The following is a 17,658-nucleotide window of genomic DNA, read 5'->3' on the forward strand; positions in this document are numbered from 1 at the left end:
GAATGACGGCCAGGACTGCCACAGTGGCTAACTCCTTCTACCCCTGCGTAGGTCAGCTGGAAAGCCACATGGTCAGAGAGGGCTCCTGCAGCCGCTCGGCAGCACTGCATGCTTTCACTTACCTCTTGCTTCTCTACTTGCACCTGGAGAACATTCCATGCTGCAGAAAAAGACACATGAATAGTAAGATGTCTCAGGTAAAGCCATCTTGGCCAGCCAACCTAACCCAAACCATCAGATATATGAGGGATCCAGACAAGGCAACAAAAGCTACCACACAGATCTCAACCTGAAAGGCTGACTTAATTAAACAGTGTTTTGAAGCAGGACCTTTTGGAATGATTTGTTATACAACGTTCTCTTACTATCAAGAACTGATACATACCTGTTGGGGGATATTTGATCACACTGTGGACCCTGAGTTTGCATTTGCACTAGTTAAATAAAATTAACCTTGGGTCAGGGGGTTGAGTTAGCAACTAGTTGACAGAAAGTAACCACAGAGCATCAATGGGCATCTGGAAGAGATAAAGAGAAGCACCGAAAGTAGTAGGGAGGGGTTTTGAATGGCGTAGCTTTTTCTGTTTTGGCGGAGTGGAAGGACAGGCTTTTGGGGAGACGCCATCAAGGAGAGAAGGTTAACTAGGTGCTATGTAACCTCTCTGAACTATCAGGTTTTCACCCCAGCTGTTGAGTCTTGAGTTTTATTTATAAATAGAATGATAGAGATTTAGTTAAAGCTACCTTTAGCGGCAATGGCAGAGCCAATGCCTGTGGGAACAGAATTCCCTCCAGGCTGTTGTCTGAGCAGCCAGGCACCTGCCAGAGAAACAGGCTGGTAACTGTGGAGTCACAATTGCTGGCAGTAGATTTAGGTACAGCCACTGTGCCTAAGATAAAACAACACATACCTGAAATTTCCCTTCACAGTAGGTTATCATAGTGATTATAGATTTTGTGTGTGTGTGCATTAGTCTTGTGGGTGATTTCCCTCCGTTAGACTACATGCTTCATGCTGGCAGATACCATGTCTGTCTTTTGCATGATTAAATACATTGTCCTGACATTGGTTAACATGTAGAAGATGAAAAAAAAAAAAACAATTGATCAAATTAATTAACGGAGTGGCTAAATGGTTAAGTAAATGAATGAACCCATTCACCCTTCCTACAGCCTTTGGCTTTCCACTCCCCACAACAGCCAGGCTCAGAGCTTTTTCCAGACCAAATCACAGCAGAGAGATTAGGTCAAATGCAGCTGTAAAAGTCCTGCACTTCTATGAGCTGGGGAGCCTGTGACAAACAGGAACTTCTGTGGTTCCCAAAGCTGTGCACACCTGCATGAGGCTCTGTGGCAGCACCTGACCTGGTCCCAGCAGCCACTCTGTTTCTCCAGCTCTGGTGCATGGCTGGAGGGGAAGTCAACCATCAAACCAGGACCAAATGGCACAGATATCTCCTTTCTCATGCTTTCAGAGCTGGCTATAGGTACACGGTCAGGGATTCCTCAGCCATGGATCAACTTTTAAACCATTTCCTACCTGGTTTCCAAGGCCCAGCCTCTTCCTTACTCCCACTCCCAGAGAGAGGTGGTCTTTGCAGTCAGATCAAATGAGGCAGGGGAGGTATGTTTTATGGTGTTCATGGATCTTACATCGCTCCATCAGTCATCTCTTCTCATGTGTTTCCCTAGGCCACACCTACTCCTTTGGCTACAGTTTTAAGATCTTTGAATGAGCCATTCCAGAAGTAAACTGTCCCAGTGCTGAGTCCCTGACACCTACACAGACAAGCATGGATCCACAAAGGAAGCCATTTCGTTTATTCTGCAAAGTCACTTGTTTATAAAAACAGTCAAGCAATGTTTTCTTGACCATTAACTATTTGCCAGGTTCTAACAATATGATGGTATGTGAGAAAGACATAAGCCATGAAGAAGCTTTGAATCCAGTGGAAGGATAGGCAAAGAGCAAAGAAGTAAATATTGAGAAGTCAGATAATAGAAGCATTAATGTAACAGCACAGAGAGTGAATGAATATGGGGGAGGCAGGGGAAATTCAGACAGGCTGCAAAGAAAACAGCAAACCTACAAGCTACCTGCAGGGGTGGTATCTTTTTCACAGAACTATTTTCTTTATAGGCCAAAGAGATAGTGAATTATAGCAGTAATCCCCCAGACAAGCTAGTCTTTCACTCAGTGCATATTTGGAAAGTGTCTACTGCGTGCCTGGCTGGTCTACAGTGTCAATGTTGCAGTATGACCTAATGTCTTCTGACTCTAGGAGAGGAGGGAACTGGGGAGAACGAAGGACACACAGCATCCCTGGAAGGGCTCCCTCTGCTCCAGCCTCAAGCTGTGCAGTTTCCCGTGTATCTGTTCATCTAATCCTCACATGATGCAGAGAGTGCTAAAGAAGGTAATTCCCATTTTACTGCACCTCAGGGAGGCATCCTCACACATCCAGGAAGTGGAGCCACTGGGATTTGGACCTGTGCGTACCAAGCTTCTTTATCCCTGCATCTGCTCCCTCTTCCGTGAATTGAATCAAATAATCAAAAGTTAAATCTTTATTTTATAGTCATGAGAACCTAAGTCCAAGAAGAATCATTGACAATAATAAAAGAGACAATTTCTCTTAAGGACCTAATTTAAAGCACTTTCCATGCCCTTCTTCATCCCTAGCTGAACCCTCCCAGGACAGTCTCTCCTTCTTCCACCATATATGACCATCCTCGACTGTAACCAAGTCTAGACCAGTTGCTATGTGCCCTCATCAAGGAGCTAAGAAACATCTTCATGACACCTGCCTGAGTCTTTGGGACAGCTTTTTTTTTTTTTTTTTCAATACTCTCGCATTAAGGAAAGTGTGATTAAAACATCTTTTACAAACTGCATTAATTCCTAGGCCAAGATAAAATTCCATTTGACACAAATAGATTTTCCATGGTGAGTTAGCACTGCATTGAGGGTAATGGGTGGGGGGAGGGGAGGCATCCAGCCCATAAATCAGCAGGGAGACAGGAAGGAGGAAAGGAGTTGATGGAGGGGAAGAAGAGGCACGAGTGAAATTTCAACCTGTGAGAATGATGCCCCCTCCCCTCCCCCCCAGTTCTTAATGATCTCATCAGGGGTCCAAGATCGATTCCTAGCCTTGTTCATCTATCCCCTTCTGCATTCATTATTTTAATAGCATCCACACAGGACCATTTGACATTTGCATCAGGCAAGCATTAATAGGAAGTTTGTTTGGGAAGCTTAGAAATGGAAGAGAAGCAGGCACCTCCTGGCTGGACCCAGGGCAGTCTGAAAGGGTAAAATGCAGAGATTGTTGAAATATGGGAGGAGGAAAGTAACAATCAACGTTCTGCCCAAATCAAACCAGAATGCTGAGTTTCCTTTTTTCCTTATAAAATCCCCCTACCTTCCAGTGCTCAAGCCGCTTAGCAAACTAAAGAGTGAAGAGTGTGGTGTGTGGATTAAAAGAGCACAGATCTCAGAAGCAGATCAAATAGTGTGTTGTTACTCTAGGTCATCCCACCCACATGTCCCAGCTGCTCATCAGAGTTGAGGTTTGCACTGTGAATGAGCCCCTGGTCTGCCCTCAAGGAGCTCCAGTCTGGATGAAGAAAACCATTTTCAGTCCTAGGAATAGGCAAAGGAGAAAGACATGACCAGGGTTTCCAGAGTTGGGAATGCTTAAAACAAAACACAAAGGTAAAGGCTTTCCTAGCTCTTTCCTGACACTGGAAACTGCACACACAAAAGTGTGGAGCAAGAAACAGGCTGATGGAGCAGTACAAGAGTTTGTTTCCCAGCACCCACATTGGGCAGCTTACAACTACCTGTAACTCTACCTCTGGGGGATCCAACACCCTCTTCTGGCTTCCAAGGGCACCCACACATACGTGGTAGACAAACACAAACACACATACACATACACACACACACATATACACACACTTACACACAAATACATAAATAAGTATAAAAGTAAATCTTAAAGAAGAAGAAACAGGATAATGTATTTTGTGGCTGTAGGAGCTTGGGCACAGAATCAGAAAAGAACGGTCACCATTTCCTACCAAACAGTTTAGAAAATTTTTATTTATATATGTATTCATACACACACACATAAACAAAGAAACATAATAATGTGTCAACTTTGAGTAGTATATAGAAATCCTTTTCAATTATCACTGTGACTTCCTATAAATATGAAATCATAAAACTGGCATGGTGGTTTATATCTAAATCCTAGCATTTTGAGTTTAAAGCAGGTTTTCCACAAGTTCAAGGTCAGCCTGGACTACATAGTGAATTCCAGGTCATTTGAAATACTCTGTCTCAGATAGGTAGATAAGTAGGTAGATAGATAGATAGATAGATAGATAGATAGATAGATAGATAATAAAATGAGTGATTAAAACTAAGATTATTTCATATTTTTGTTGTTTTATCTAATTCCACTTAAACTCACATGTATCAGTTTTCAAATAGATAAGGAAATTCCAGCCCATTGCAAAGAGAGACAAAGAAAAAGCTACTCCCTTGAAGGTATTAAGCAGGTTGCTTGGGGGAAATTCTCATCAATGGTCTTACTCAGCTGTGAGTCCTGCTTGGTACACTGGTCACCAGCCAGGCAAAGATGTGGCCACTGGTGCAGTAGTGGCCAGCCTGTTATGGGGATAACCAACCACCCTCTGCTTTGATTCCACTCCACAGAAAAGAATTCACATCTGCTACCATAAGCATGGTCCAAAGCCCATGGCTAAGGAGCTCATAGGCTCTAGTGGGGAAGCAGCTGTTTTGCTTGGCTAAGTAGACATGATGATGCACCCATCAAATTGCCTTCTGGTAAGTTATGTTTATGCCCATAGATTAGAGCTGCTGTCAGCTTTGATCAGAGAGCCTTCTCTTGGTAATGGGCATTTGTTATTGCAAATACTCATACCTGGTCAAAGTGATGAGAATAAGTGACTGTTGAATGTTCAGCAATGATTGGGACATCTATATCACCACCATACCCCACCAAAGCTCAGAGATCATGGAAAAAGGGAAAACAAAAGTGTAAAAGCCAGAGAGAGGAATGGAATGCTATCTTCTGGGCAGAAGATGGCTAGTGCAACTGTGATTGGCTGCACAAAACCTGCACAAGAGGGGGCCTCATAATGGAGGAGAGACACATTCAAGAGGCCCAACCCAACTATCCCTGATAGTTGCAGGGGGGGGGGGGGGGGAAGCAGCGCCGAAAAGCATTTCCTTCAGGAGTATACCCAATAGTAAGATACCCATGCTCCTATAAGCGAGTGTAATTTCAGTGGCTCTCTCTCTCTCTCTCTCATACACACACACACACACACACACACACACACACACACACACACACACAAAATGAAAGTCACTGGGAAGAGAAAGGGATGGGAGGAGACAAGAAAGGGTAATATTGAATATGTATATGTGTATATACAAATATACATATATATGGAAGTATCATAATGAAATCCAATATCATGTATAATTAATATATGGTAATAAAAAGATAAAAGGAAAGGAAATGGCTACCTGTACAGGAAATGCCTTTAAGGAGTTATCCAAAAAAAAATACTTTGGTCCTGAAGGGTTTCCTGGATCTTTTCCCTTCCCTGAGAACTTGAATTCCTTTAATAGCTGAGACTGGAGATTCAGTGCCCGGCAGTATGTACCTGGGGGGGCAGGAAACAGCTTCCTCACACAGCAACCATACTCTAGCCTGCTGGGCCTGGCCACGAGGAGGGATACAGATGAGCTTTCAGAAATTCTTGTCCTGTGTCTCTCAGTGCTGAATTTGGCCTCAAGGAGATTCCCCAGTTCAAAGGGATAAGAATGCTGGTGGGGTGCCAAGGGTTTAGGAGAGAAACATGAGGCCGTTCTTGCTGAAGAACACTGGGGTCCGTGCTTGGATTCCAGCCCTGACTCTACCAAGTGGTCGACTCGCTTCGTGTCTCTCAACCCCACTATGTCTGTGACAGGAGGAATCAAAACGTCTACCTCACGCACTTGCTCACCCCTGGAGAAGCATTCTCTGAAGACCCTCTGTGAGCCTTGTGTTGCGTGAGTTGCCAGGGTGCAGGAGCAAGTAGAGCAGATCGGCCATTCATTCCTGGGAGTGGAGAAGCAGACACAACAAAGGTAAGCAGATGAGTAAGGGGTGGGGATGCCCTTCTGGATCAGTGGTAAGAAAGGAAGTCCTCTCTGAGAAGGGGACTTCTCTGGGGCCAGAATGCTATCACCAGCTGAGTGAAAATGCACTCTTGGGATAATCAGAGATTTTCCATCATCCTCGCCCTTCTTCCCACTCCTGCCCAATGTAGGCAGCACTTAACCAAAGAGCAGGAGCCCCTTTGCCAGAAAGAGTAACAGCCATCCTCACAGGGGTCTCCACACCCCCACCTGATCCCTGAAAGCCCGAAGTACCAATGCACATGGGGACTGTGCCAGAATCCAGAGGAGAAAAACTTCACTCTGTCCAGATGGTTGGTTATAAGACACTTGCTGTTTCCCTCAGGTGTCGCTGGGGAGGATGCCAAGCCTATTGCCTTTGCCAACATCCCTCCCACTGCACAACTAGGAAACCTCTCTACTGTGTCCCCCTAAGGTAGGATGAATACCCCCAGTCCCCCGCTTTAATGGGGCAATACCCTTGTGCATTCAACACTGTCTCTCGTGAGGCCCTAGAGACTGAGCCCCAGTTGCCCTCCTTAGTAACACTTTCTCCAGGAACTTCCTTCCCTGCCCTGCCCCATGTCCACAGCCCCAGCACTGTTTCCTGAGGTGACCTCCCCAAGTAAACCATTTGCAGCCTACAGGCTGAGTCTACCTAGGAGAAGCCAGCTGCAGACAGCATTCTGGTGTTCAGCAATCCAAATGGAACTATAAGCTCCTTGAGGACCTCTGCTATGGGTCTATGTTGTGCCTCAACGTGTCACCCAGATGCTTTGTGAATGTTTGTTGAATGAGGCATTGCCTCACACAGAGCTACACAAGAACACGACAGAGCAGAGAGTGGAGCCAGGCTCCTTCAGACACCAGGCCTCCGCAGAGGGAGGTAGTGAGTGGTCCATAAAAGGGGGCATTGTCGTCAATCGGGATTAGGAGGTGAATGGCAGACAGGGCTTGTACGTGTGAGACAGGTTCTACTCTGCTCCAGAGAGGAGCCAGCTCCTATGGGCACTGCTCACCATGGCGAGTATGTGCACAGCCACAACACAGGCCATTTCAGTTAGCTCAGGAAAGGTACAAGAGCATGACAAATATGTGTAATTTGTAAATTGGCCAGTCTTTTGCAATAATTTAGAGGCACTAGTTAGGAGCAATAGAAACCCCCCAATTACTGATGTTTAAGACTGGTACTGTTGCTGGCTGAATATTTCATGCATAAATGAACTTCCACTAGGCCACCCGCTGCTTCTGATGAGGCTCTTGCGGGCTTTATTGCCCAGCACCCAGCAGGGTCCCTCCAATGGGCCCCATGACGGATGATGCATCGTTTTGAGGCTTAAATAATGCAGCATGGGACAGGCTCAATGCTAGTGCACTTTATTTACATATCAATTGAGTGGCCACCCTGAATATGAAGAAATATGAGAGGAGAAGTCACTGTCACTGAATATTTCATGGCCATGAGCCCTGCAGGAAGTGAATGTCTCCAACCCAGAGCTGGGACTGGCCACCAGTGCTAAGGAGAACCAGTACTAATAGTCCAGGGATACAGCAGGAACAGCCTCCACAGCCAGGAAGGAAGCCACTAACTGGAATTGATGACCACCCTAGCATCTGGGCACAGCCTGACACTGCTTTTACAAGTCAGCAAAATATCTGTTTCCCACCACTTGCTTCTGGATCTTGGGAACTTCTGCAGAGAAGGGAACCTGTTCAAGCCACCCCGTGGTGGCTTCCAAGTCACACAAAAGGAACAGAAAAGCAGAAAACAGTAAACAGTAAGGTTCTCTCAGGGAAAACAGCTCTCTTTCTAAGAAATCAAATCAGGAATCAGTCCAGTCCCTCCCTACGAAGGGTCTGGAAACCCCCTTCCCTGGAATCAAGCAGGTAAAAATCAACTTCTTCTATCTGCCAGATACCAGACCCCTTGCCAAGTGATAAGGACAAGGCTGAGAAAAAGACACAGGTCCACCCTCAGGGAGCCCACAGACAGGTGGAAAAATATTGAAAAGGGGATCTGTTCAATATAGTCAATGTCTATGACTGCTTAACAAATTATTCCAAGCTTAGTGGCATCAAACAATAAATGTTTATTATGGAACACAATTCCTGTGAGCCAGGAATTTAGAACTGGTTTGGCTGGCTGAGTTTGCCCAGGATTTCTCATAGGGTAGCTGTCAGGGTGTCAGGCAGGGCTGCAGTGACTGGAAGGATACACTGGGGCGAGAGAGGGTCTGATGCCAAAGCAGAAACCAGCACTGGCCATTAGCAGGAGACGTCATCTCCTCACCACATTTGGCCTTCCAAAGAACTGGGTGCCCTCCCAGCGTGGCAACTGGCTTTTCCCAAGCAAGAGACCAAAAAAAAAAAAAAAAAAAAAAAAAGAAAGAAAGAAAGAAAGAAAGAAAGAAAGAAAGAAAGAAAAGAAAGAAGAGAAAAACAGCATTGGTGTGTTTCAAGAGCTACAAACAGAAGTCACAAACCATCACTTTGGCTGTATCCTGTTGATCACATGAATAAATGATACAATATAGGAGTGTACAAGAAGGTCATGAGTACCATGAAGCCAGGATCATTGGGGCCACCTTAGAAAGTAGCTACCACACGGAGCAAATGGAGACCAAATGAGGAGAAGCTTTTTTGCTTTACTGGAATCTATTAAGGTATCTTAGAGGAAGGGAAATACGCACAGAGACTTAAAGGAGAAAGTTGTCTCAGCAAAGAGGGGTGTTTAGCTGAGGGAACAGCTTGAGCAGTAGCTCAGTTTGGCTACAACTGAGAGCAGGCTGTGCAGAGAAACTAGGTTTGTTTCTGAGAGGCACAGGGAGCTATTGTAGGGTAAAGGAGACGACTGCCCTGAGGATACAGTGGCTCCAAATCTACTACCTATCAGCAAGCGTGGGTGGATCTGAGTGAGACAGAGAGATGGAACCAGACCTCGAGTCAGTCCCTGGACAGGCCATACTCTAGCACAGTGGCTCTCAACCTCTCTGATGCTGCCACCCTTTAATACAGTTCCTCATGTTGTGGTGACCCCCAACCATAAAATTATTTTTGTTGCTACTTGATAACTATGACTTTGCTACTGTTGTGAATCATAATGTAAATATCTGACATGCATAATATCTAATATGCGACCCCCATAAGGGTTTGTGACCCACAGGGTAAGAATCACTGCTCTAGAGGCTTCGTGAGTAACTCAGCTTTAGCAGGAACCAGAGAAAGCAGATCTGTCTCTCACACCAGCCCCCCTCCCACACTCTCACTATGTAATCTTGCTTAAGCCACTTAACCTGAGTGGGTCTCAGCTTTCTCATCAGTAAAGTGGGAAGAATAGGAGGATTTGCCTGAACATGGTGGTGGGTGTTGACTGAGATAAGGTATCTGACACTTAGTGCCCCTCATCCATGTTGTTGATCTCCCTGAGATCAAAATGGCCGCCTTTCCTTACCCTCCTTCTCCTGAACTCTGATGCTACTTTTGAGTCTGCATCTGAGAATATTACTGCCAGCCCCCTGCACTAGATCAGAAGCCCCGAGAGTGGAAAGAGTCCAGCTAAGGCCCCTTTTGGGACTGACCATCTCTCCACTGCACAGCACTCGGTCAGGTTAAGTTTTGTGACTCCATCATTGTCATGACAGTAATCACATCCAGTACATTGTTTGGTTTAGACTTACATTCTGCTCATATTCATTATGCCCAGATTGAACGCTGCACAAGATCAGAGCCTCATCTTTACCTCCACACCCAAGATACAGACTCTGTACTTCTCAATAAAGATAGAAGACAAAAGCAGGGACTGGACCAGCCTGATTTTGCCTCTCAAAATATGCTCTCTTGTTGTATAGTTTTGGACAATACAGTGCCTCAGTTTTCCTGTCTATAAAATGGGTCTGATACCAACTCGTTAGGAGGACTACGTTATACTACATATAAAGCACTCCAGAACAGTACTTGAAAAAAGTATATACAGTTGAAAAGTTTGTTTCATACATGGACCATTGTGGGCTGGATGTGAACTAGCTCCCATGGGCTCATATGTTTCAACATCTTATCCCCAGCTGGTGATGCTAGCTGGGAAGGTTGTAGAGCCTATAGGAGATGGAGCCTGACTGCAGGAAGTGGATCACTAGATCCAGGCCTTGAGATTTTATAGCCCTGCCTCATTTCCTGACTACGGTAATGTGACCGACCTGCCTCCTGCTGCTATTACCACGTCTTCCCCTCCATGAACTGTAAACCAACATGAATCCTTCCCCATGTAAGTTTGTATCAGGTATTTTGGTCACAGCAACAAAACCCATAACAATATATGGATATAATATATACATATATAGTCAGAGATACAGTAATAAGTGTTGTTGGTAGTTTTGGGCTCATGGGGGGGGGGCCCACCACCCAGATCCCAAATAAATCACACACAGAGACTTATTCTTAATTATAAATACCCAGCCTTAGCTTGGCTTGTTTCTAGCCAGCTTTTCTTAAATTATCCCATCTACCTTTTGCCTCTGGGCTTTTCCCATTCTCTTACTTCTGTAAATCTCACTCTTACTCCCTGGCTGGCTGTGTAGTGGCTGGCTGGCCCCTGGAGTCATCCTCCTTCTCTGGTCACTTCTCCTTCTATCTATCCTCTCTGCCTGCCAGCCCCACACATCCTTTCTCCTGCCTTGCTATTAGCCATTCAGCTCTTTATTAGACCATCCGGTGTTTTAGACAGGCCCAGTAACACAGCTTCACAGAGTTAAACAAATGCAACATAAACAAAAGTAACACACCTTAAAATAATATTCTACAACAAGTAAGTGCACAATAAATATTTGTTGAATAGTGTGTTTAGTCTAATAAAAGGGACAAGTCCTAATGAAAGCAGAGCCCAAAACAGGCATGAAGAAGACAGGGACAAATTCTTGATCTGAACAAGGGGAAAGAGAGCCTTGAACTTGAGACTCTTGGGAGCTGAAGATAGCAGAAGAGAAGGCTCATTGGGAGGAGCCAGAGGCCAAAAGGCCCTTCTCTGGACCCCCACCTGGGATTGCCAGTCCATGTACTAACACACACCGAACAGCTAAATCATACATTATTGATTTGTCAAATGTATTTGCATATAAATAAGCATGATCATTCATAGAGGCCGAACAGTGCCACCTCCCCTCAGTGCCATGATTGCAGATGGATGGCCCTAGTTAGACACGAACCAGGGACGCTGCCACCCCAGCCGCAAAGTCAGTGGCTGATTTAAAACTACATTTATTGGAGCATGTAAGTGTGACAGCCTAGTGGTGAGTTTGGGATAATTAGTCTAAAAGACAAGATAAATGACTCCTAAAACTGGTATTGTGAAAAAGATCCCACCCCAATACCCCCCTCCCCTCCTCTAGCTCAGCCCTGATGCCAAAAATACAGCCTGTGATAATTAACTAGGAGATGTTAACAGGCGGGACTCAGTTCCAATCGCATTTTCCAAAGGACTCTAGAATTTTACACCCAAGTTGATTGAGTCCCCTCCCCCTCTGTGATTAGGCAAGAGAGAGCAATTCTCAGCTCTAAGCTGAAGCTGGTGGGGGGCGGGTAGGCAGACAGTCCTAGACAAAGTCTCTGTGGCCAGGCAAGCAGGTGGCTTCACTCAGCCTCCCCCGCACTCCAACCGAGATGGATCTGCAGGGTGAAGCATGCTGACCCAGGGAAATTATATCTGCCACGTTAATTCATTCTGCGTGGGAGATCAGCCGTGAGCTTGGAGGCTGGCATTGCCTGCCTCTGATGGATCAAGGGACCCAGCTGCTCAGCTACACACAATACTAGAGAATCATCATCCATCGCAAGGGAAACACGCCGTGTGCTAACACTTCATTTTAATTGTCCTAAATTACACTTGAAGACTTACAGCCCAGCAGGCCAGGCAGCAAATATCAAGCACAACCCTGAGAACCAGCTTGGCCCAGAGGGGACCTCAACATGAGGCTGATGCAGAAGCAGGGCTCAATGCCTTTATTCCCATCACTGCCTCCAGGCTCCCAAGGGAGGGATAAGCGCTGCCCTGTGACTTCCAATCCACCAATAAGTAAGTTTCCAGGATTCTTCTGAGATTTAAACGTTATAGATCTAGCTGGGCATGGTGGCACATGCCTTTAATCCCAGCATTAGGGAGGCAGGGGCAGGCAGATCTCTGAGTTTGAGGCCAATCTGGTCTACAGAACAAGTTCCAGGACAGCCAGGGCTACACAGAGAAACCCTGTCTCAAAAAGATAAAAAGAAAGAAATGTTATAGATCTCAATGGGGTGAAAAGTAGCGACTTTAGGAGTTTGGGATTTTCAAAGAGGAATCCGAAAAGGCAGAACCCAGCAAAGAAATCTGTGGTAGGCAGAATGAGTCCCCAAAAGAGGTCCACATCCAGAGTACCAAAACCTGATGTGACAAAGGGGACTTGGCAAATGATTGAAGACATCAAGATGGGAAGCCTTTCCTGAACCATCCAAGGGGCCCAATGCAAGCACAGGAAGGGTGACAGTGGCTGGGTGACATGCTGCTGGCTTCGGAAATGGAAGGAGGGACTAGGAACCGAGGAATGCAGGTCACCTCCATAAGATGGGAAAATTCAGGACACACACACTCCCCTTGAGGCTGCAGAAGGAACCCGGCCCTGCTAACACCATGTCAGCCCAGTAATAGGTACTTCAGACTTCTACCTCCAGAACTACAAACTAACAAGCAGGTGTGATCTAGTCCTCTAACTGTTTTGAGACTGTACTTGCGGCAGGCAGTGAGGACTCCGTCTAAACTTCTGGAATGACGCTTGTGCTTTTGGGGTACCCAGGGGGAAACTCGCTACAGGTGGCAGATACCCAGTAAATGAGACCTGGGAAATCAGAAAGATAACAGTGACAGGTGATCCGAATAGGAGGTGGCCTGATTAAGCATGGCCCTTGGCTATTGGGGCACACCTGTCCTTTGTGTATCTGGCCCCTGTCTGACTCCATACAGGTAAGAAATATCTGGTTCCTTGTGCTTGGGCCATGCTCTGCATGTAGAGTCCCCAGCTGGAGCAGGTAGGTATCTTAGCCTGGCTGAGGAGGTAGAGACAGGCAGATCCCTGGGGGCCATTGTTCTCCCAGGCTAGCCTGTTAGATGAGTTCCAAGCCAATGACAGACTGTCATCAAAATCACTGTGTATGGCTCCTAAATAATGACACCCAAGATTATCTTCTGGCTTCCACATGCATAACACACACACACACACACACACACACACACACACACACACACACACACCAAGTACACCCACAATATTAACCCTATTGACCCAGCCTATGGCTGTCAGATTCCCCCCCACCAGACAGCCACTTTAGACAGCACCCTTACAACCTCAGGAGCAAACAAAAATCACTTCTGGGCCTGTAGACATCAAGGATTAGACCGAACTCCAGGGCAGAGATTGGGTTTGAGCCAAAGCTAAGTCTCAGAGTAAAGAGTATCACCCTGGCCCTGTGAATCCATGCTGCAGCACAGGACAAAGGCTAACTCATTGGAGCAGGCAAGTATAGTGCCCACCTTGACATGGAGGAGAAAGTCTTTGCCTGACCACTATGCAAACCACGGCAAATCTTAAAACCTTGTCTCAGGATAATGGGCTGCTCCTCTCCCCTTAGGTGAGGAAAGACAAGGGACTTCCCATCACTCTGTGCACAAGATATCAAGCCTCATGTCCTAGTTAGGGTCACTCTTGCTGCAATGGAACACCATGACCAAATGCAAGTCGGGATGGAAAGGCATTACTTCACTCATAGTTCATCAAGGGCAGGGAGAGGAGGAACTCAAGCAGGGCAGGGGCTAGTGCAGAGGCCATGGGGGAGTGATGCTTACTGGCTTGCTCCCCATGGCTTGCTCAGTCTACTTTCCTATAGAACCAAGGACCACCAGCCCAGGGTTGGCCCCAGCCACAATGGACTGGGCTCACCCCCAGCAATCACTAATTAAGAAAATGCCCTACAGGCTTGCCCACTGCCTGACCCTTTGGAGACGTTTTCTTAATTGAGGGTCCCTCCTCGCTGATGACTCTAGCTTATGTCCAGTTGACATAAAACTAGCCAGTCCACCTCAGGTCTCTACTCTCTGTACACCACCTGTATACACCTTTCTGTGACCACCTAATCTTGTGCTGACTTAAAGCTGCTCTGTCCCAAAGCCTCTAGTCAGTTTCTGTTTGCAGACCGAGTACTGAGAACATAAACAGAACTATCTGATAAATGGCGAGAGGGAGGGAGGAAGGCGGGCCCACATCATCCCTAGGACATAACTGACTGGCCTATTGGAAGGAAGCTCTCCCTGAAAAGTCAACCCCACCTCCATTCCTGATGCACACGCATCTTATGCAGAGGTATCACAATGTATTTCAAAACCTACCCACTCAAACAATTACAGTACAAACCCTAGCCCCTCTCTTTCCCAGCTTTCAAAACACTGACTATGCCACTGGCAGACAATCCAAAACAGCCTCCAGAAAGTGGACATGTGAGACTGTATCCCCAGAATGCTTTGCAAAAAGTAAATATTGTGACAAACAGTTGGAAAAAAGTGGTGCATTTATCTGCACTTTTGATAGCTGCTCATATGTTCGCATTAAAAACATTGAGATGTATAATTAAAAATCTGTTTCAAGATGCAGAAAACATGTAAAAAAAAATAACTTCTCGTTTACACATGAAAAACAAAAGCAAATTAATGTGAGCCACAGGGGGGGAAAAATAAAGCAACTTCAATGGATGCAGCCCCATTGGAGAATGATAGCAACAAGTCTCAGATTGCACACATATGCACTCCCCATGTCCCTCAGCACCAATCCACAGGATCTAGGCTAAGTATGTATGTCTTGCAACACACCTAATGTGATGCTTGCGTCTCTCTGAGTGAGAAGAGTGGAGAGACAAACATGGAGCTTGAGGCCATGTAACAACAGAGGAAAAAGACTATGTAAAAGAAAAGACTATAAAACTACAGGTGCTGTGCCCCTCAAAGCACGCGTTTATCTTCTACTCCCTTGACTCTTTCTCTGCTCCCATCCCAGCCAGACCCTGAGTCTTCTAGGAACTACCCTACAATTCTGTTTTTCAGCCTTCATTTGGGAGGGAAGGAAAACCACTTAGGAGGAAAGAAGCTGAGAGGAAGAGAGGGAAAGGGGAGCCAAGGGGTATGAGCGGGTTTTGTCCAGAGGGAATTTTTGTGCATTATAAGGAGAGGGAAAAAAGTTCCAAGCAGAGATAGAAGAAGAAGGCAGAGAATGAGGAAAGGAAAACGCAAGAAGCTCTGCACTGTGAATTAATATTTAGATCTTTAACATTCTTTGAGAGATTTCAATAAATAATTTAAGTTGTTCTAAATTCCTTTGATCGTGGGGCATTGGTTTTATGTGGGTTATGTAAATGAATAACCATTCGCTCTACCCTGCACAACCAGCTTGCATAGCAGTGTGGACACAGTGCTTTGAGAATATCAGTAACAACAGGGGAGTCCCAGATGAAAGAAAGGTTTTTTTTCCAGAAGAAATAATGTTTGAGTTGGAACCATGGAGCATATGTTAAATTCACAGGTGTGAATTGCAATTTCTTCTATCTCAAGATAGAAGAAAAAAAATCGCTGCCTGGACACAAGTTGTTCAGGGCAAAGGGGACCCTTTGCTGGATAGAGGGAAAAAAACTGAGACTCGGGAGGATAAACAGAACCTTGTGTGGTGAGAGACCCCAGTGCCTTTAGGAGAAGCACAGCCATCAAAGTGTGATCAACCACCGAAGCAAGCATCTGAGCATGGGAATGGCTTGACTTCCAGTTCATTTGATCCTCTGGCTAGGAGGCTGTGGCCCCCAAGCTGCCTGCACTTTTCCAAATTCCATCTCCAGAAGAGTGGCCAGGAGAAATGGAATTGGCCTGAAGGTGCCTCAAGCGGTCCAGAAGGCCCTTTCAAGAAGTTCCTGGGGATAGAAGATGCTCCAGAAACAGAAAGGCCATTTGCCACCATCTGAATTCGAGAGCTGAGAATGCATTTGTTTCTAATGAGTTTGTTTCACACACTTGTGTGAATGGAAATGAACTTGATTTTGGTGATTTTAGCTGCAGTGTAGCCTTGGTAGCAATATGATGTTTTATTTTATTGTTTGCAATTAGTGACCAGTGAGGGAACCATGGAAATCCCGCCATACCACACACAGTGTGTGCTATCCAAGTACTTAGCTTTATGAGCAGGTGGGGGCATGTAGCCACAACGAACTTGAAGTCCTAGAGAGCACCCTGAAGCACATACGGTCCTGAGGCCCTTAACTAGGGAAGCGGCACTCCCTCCCTAAAGTCTAGGAGAGACTGAACAAAGACAGGGTAAACCAGGGATCGAGTCACTAACGTGGTGCAGCTTGGCCAAGAAGTTTCCCATGGCTTGTGAAAGGCAGACTTCCAACTTTGCCATGTACTGGCTGTGAGTGTAAAAGGGCCAGTATCCACTACCCAGGACTACCTGGGGAGCCTGACTTAGACTCCACCCTACTGACTCAACAATTCTTTGTTTAGGATGCTATTCTCTGCACTGAAGAATAATAGCATCCATGGCCTCTACTCACTACATATTAGAAACACTACTTTCCAATTTCAATAATTGAGAATGTCTCTGAACACTGCCAAATGTTCACTAGGTTATAAACCACCCCCAGTTGAGGCCCTCTCGCTACCTGCAGTTACCTTCTGAACCTTGGCTACACAGGAAGGAAGTCCTTAGAAAGACTCATCTGGCTTAGGAAGGCTCCACTCAGAAGGATCCAAGGACTCTCAGCCAATTCCACCAAAGTCTACTGGGACTGTAGACTGTTGCCTTCTCATAACGGCCCAGGAAGCAGAGGGCACAGGGTGCTTTCCCATTGATCTGCATGGGACTCCAAGAAAGACTGAAGGAAAACTAGTCAAGTGGATCAGGCCCTAAAACGAGCTCTGTAGATGTGAGTTTGGTCCCAAGCTCATCTGTGATCAGTCCTTTGCTGACTTGTAAACTCCCTGCTCATCATGCACCAGCCACAATGGCCTATGCATCTCACACTCAACGAACGTGCTGCCACCTCTACCTACAGCCTGACAATATAGTGAGACCTTATCTTAAAAAAGAAAGAAAAGAAAAAAGGATAACTTAGTGATGACTCCAAGGTTTTCCCTCATCATCTGACATACATCCAGGGCTGTTTCCCTTCTGGTCTGAGACTAGACCTGTACTACCTTTCAGTAAGCTGAGTAATAACATCTGCATGTTGTTTCAATGTCACATGGCAGAGGTACAGAGCCTGCCTTTCTGGACTTTGCTAGTGTGAGCCAACAGGAAAGGAGCTGACCTACAGTTTGGCTTCGCAGAAAGCCAACTTTCAGTAAAGAGTTCTTGAATGAGCAGGACCAGGTGGGACTGACTTCGGGGAAATGCTCACCCAGTCTG

This window comes from Peromyscus eremicus, chromosome 4, assembly GCF_949786415.1.
Source record: "Peromyscus eremicus chromosome 4, PerEre_H2_v1, whole genome shotgun sequence".
Taxonomy (NCBI): domain Eukaryota; kingdom Metazoa; phylum Chordata; class Mammalia; order Rodentia; family Cricetidae; genus Peromyscus; species Peromyscus eremicus.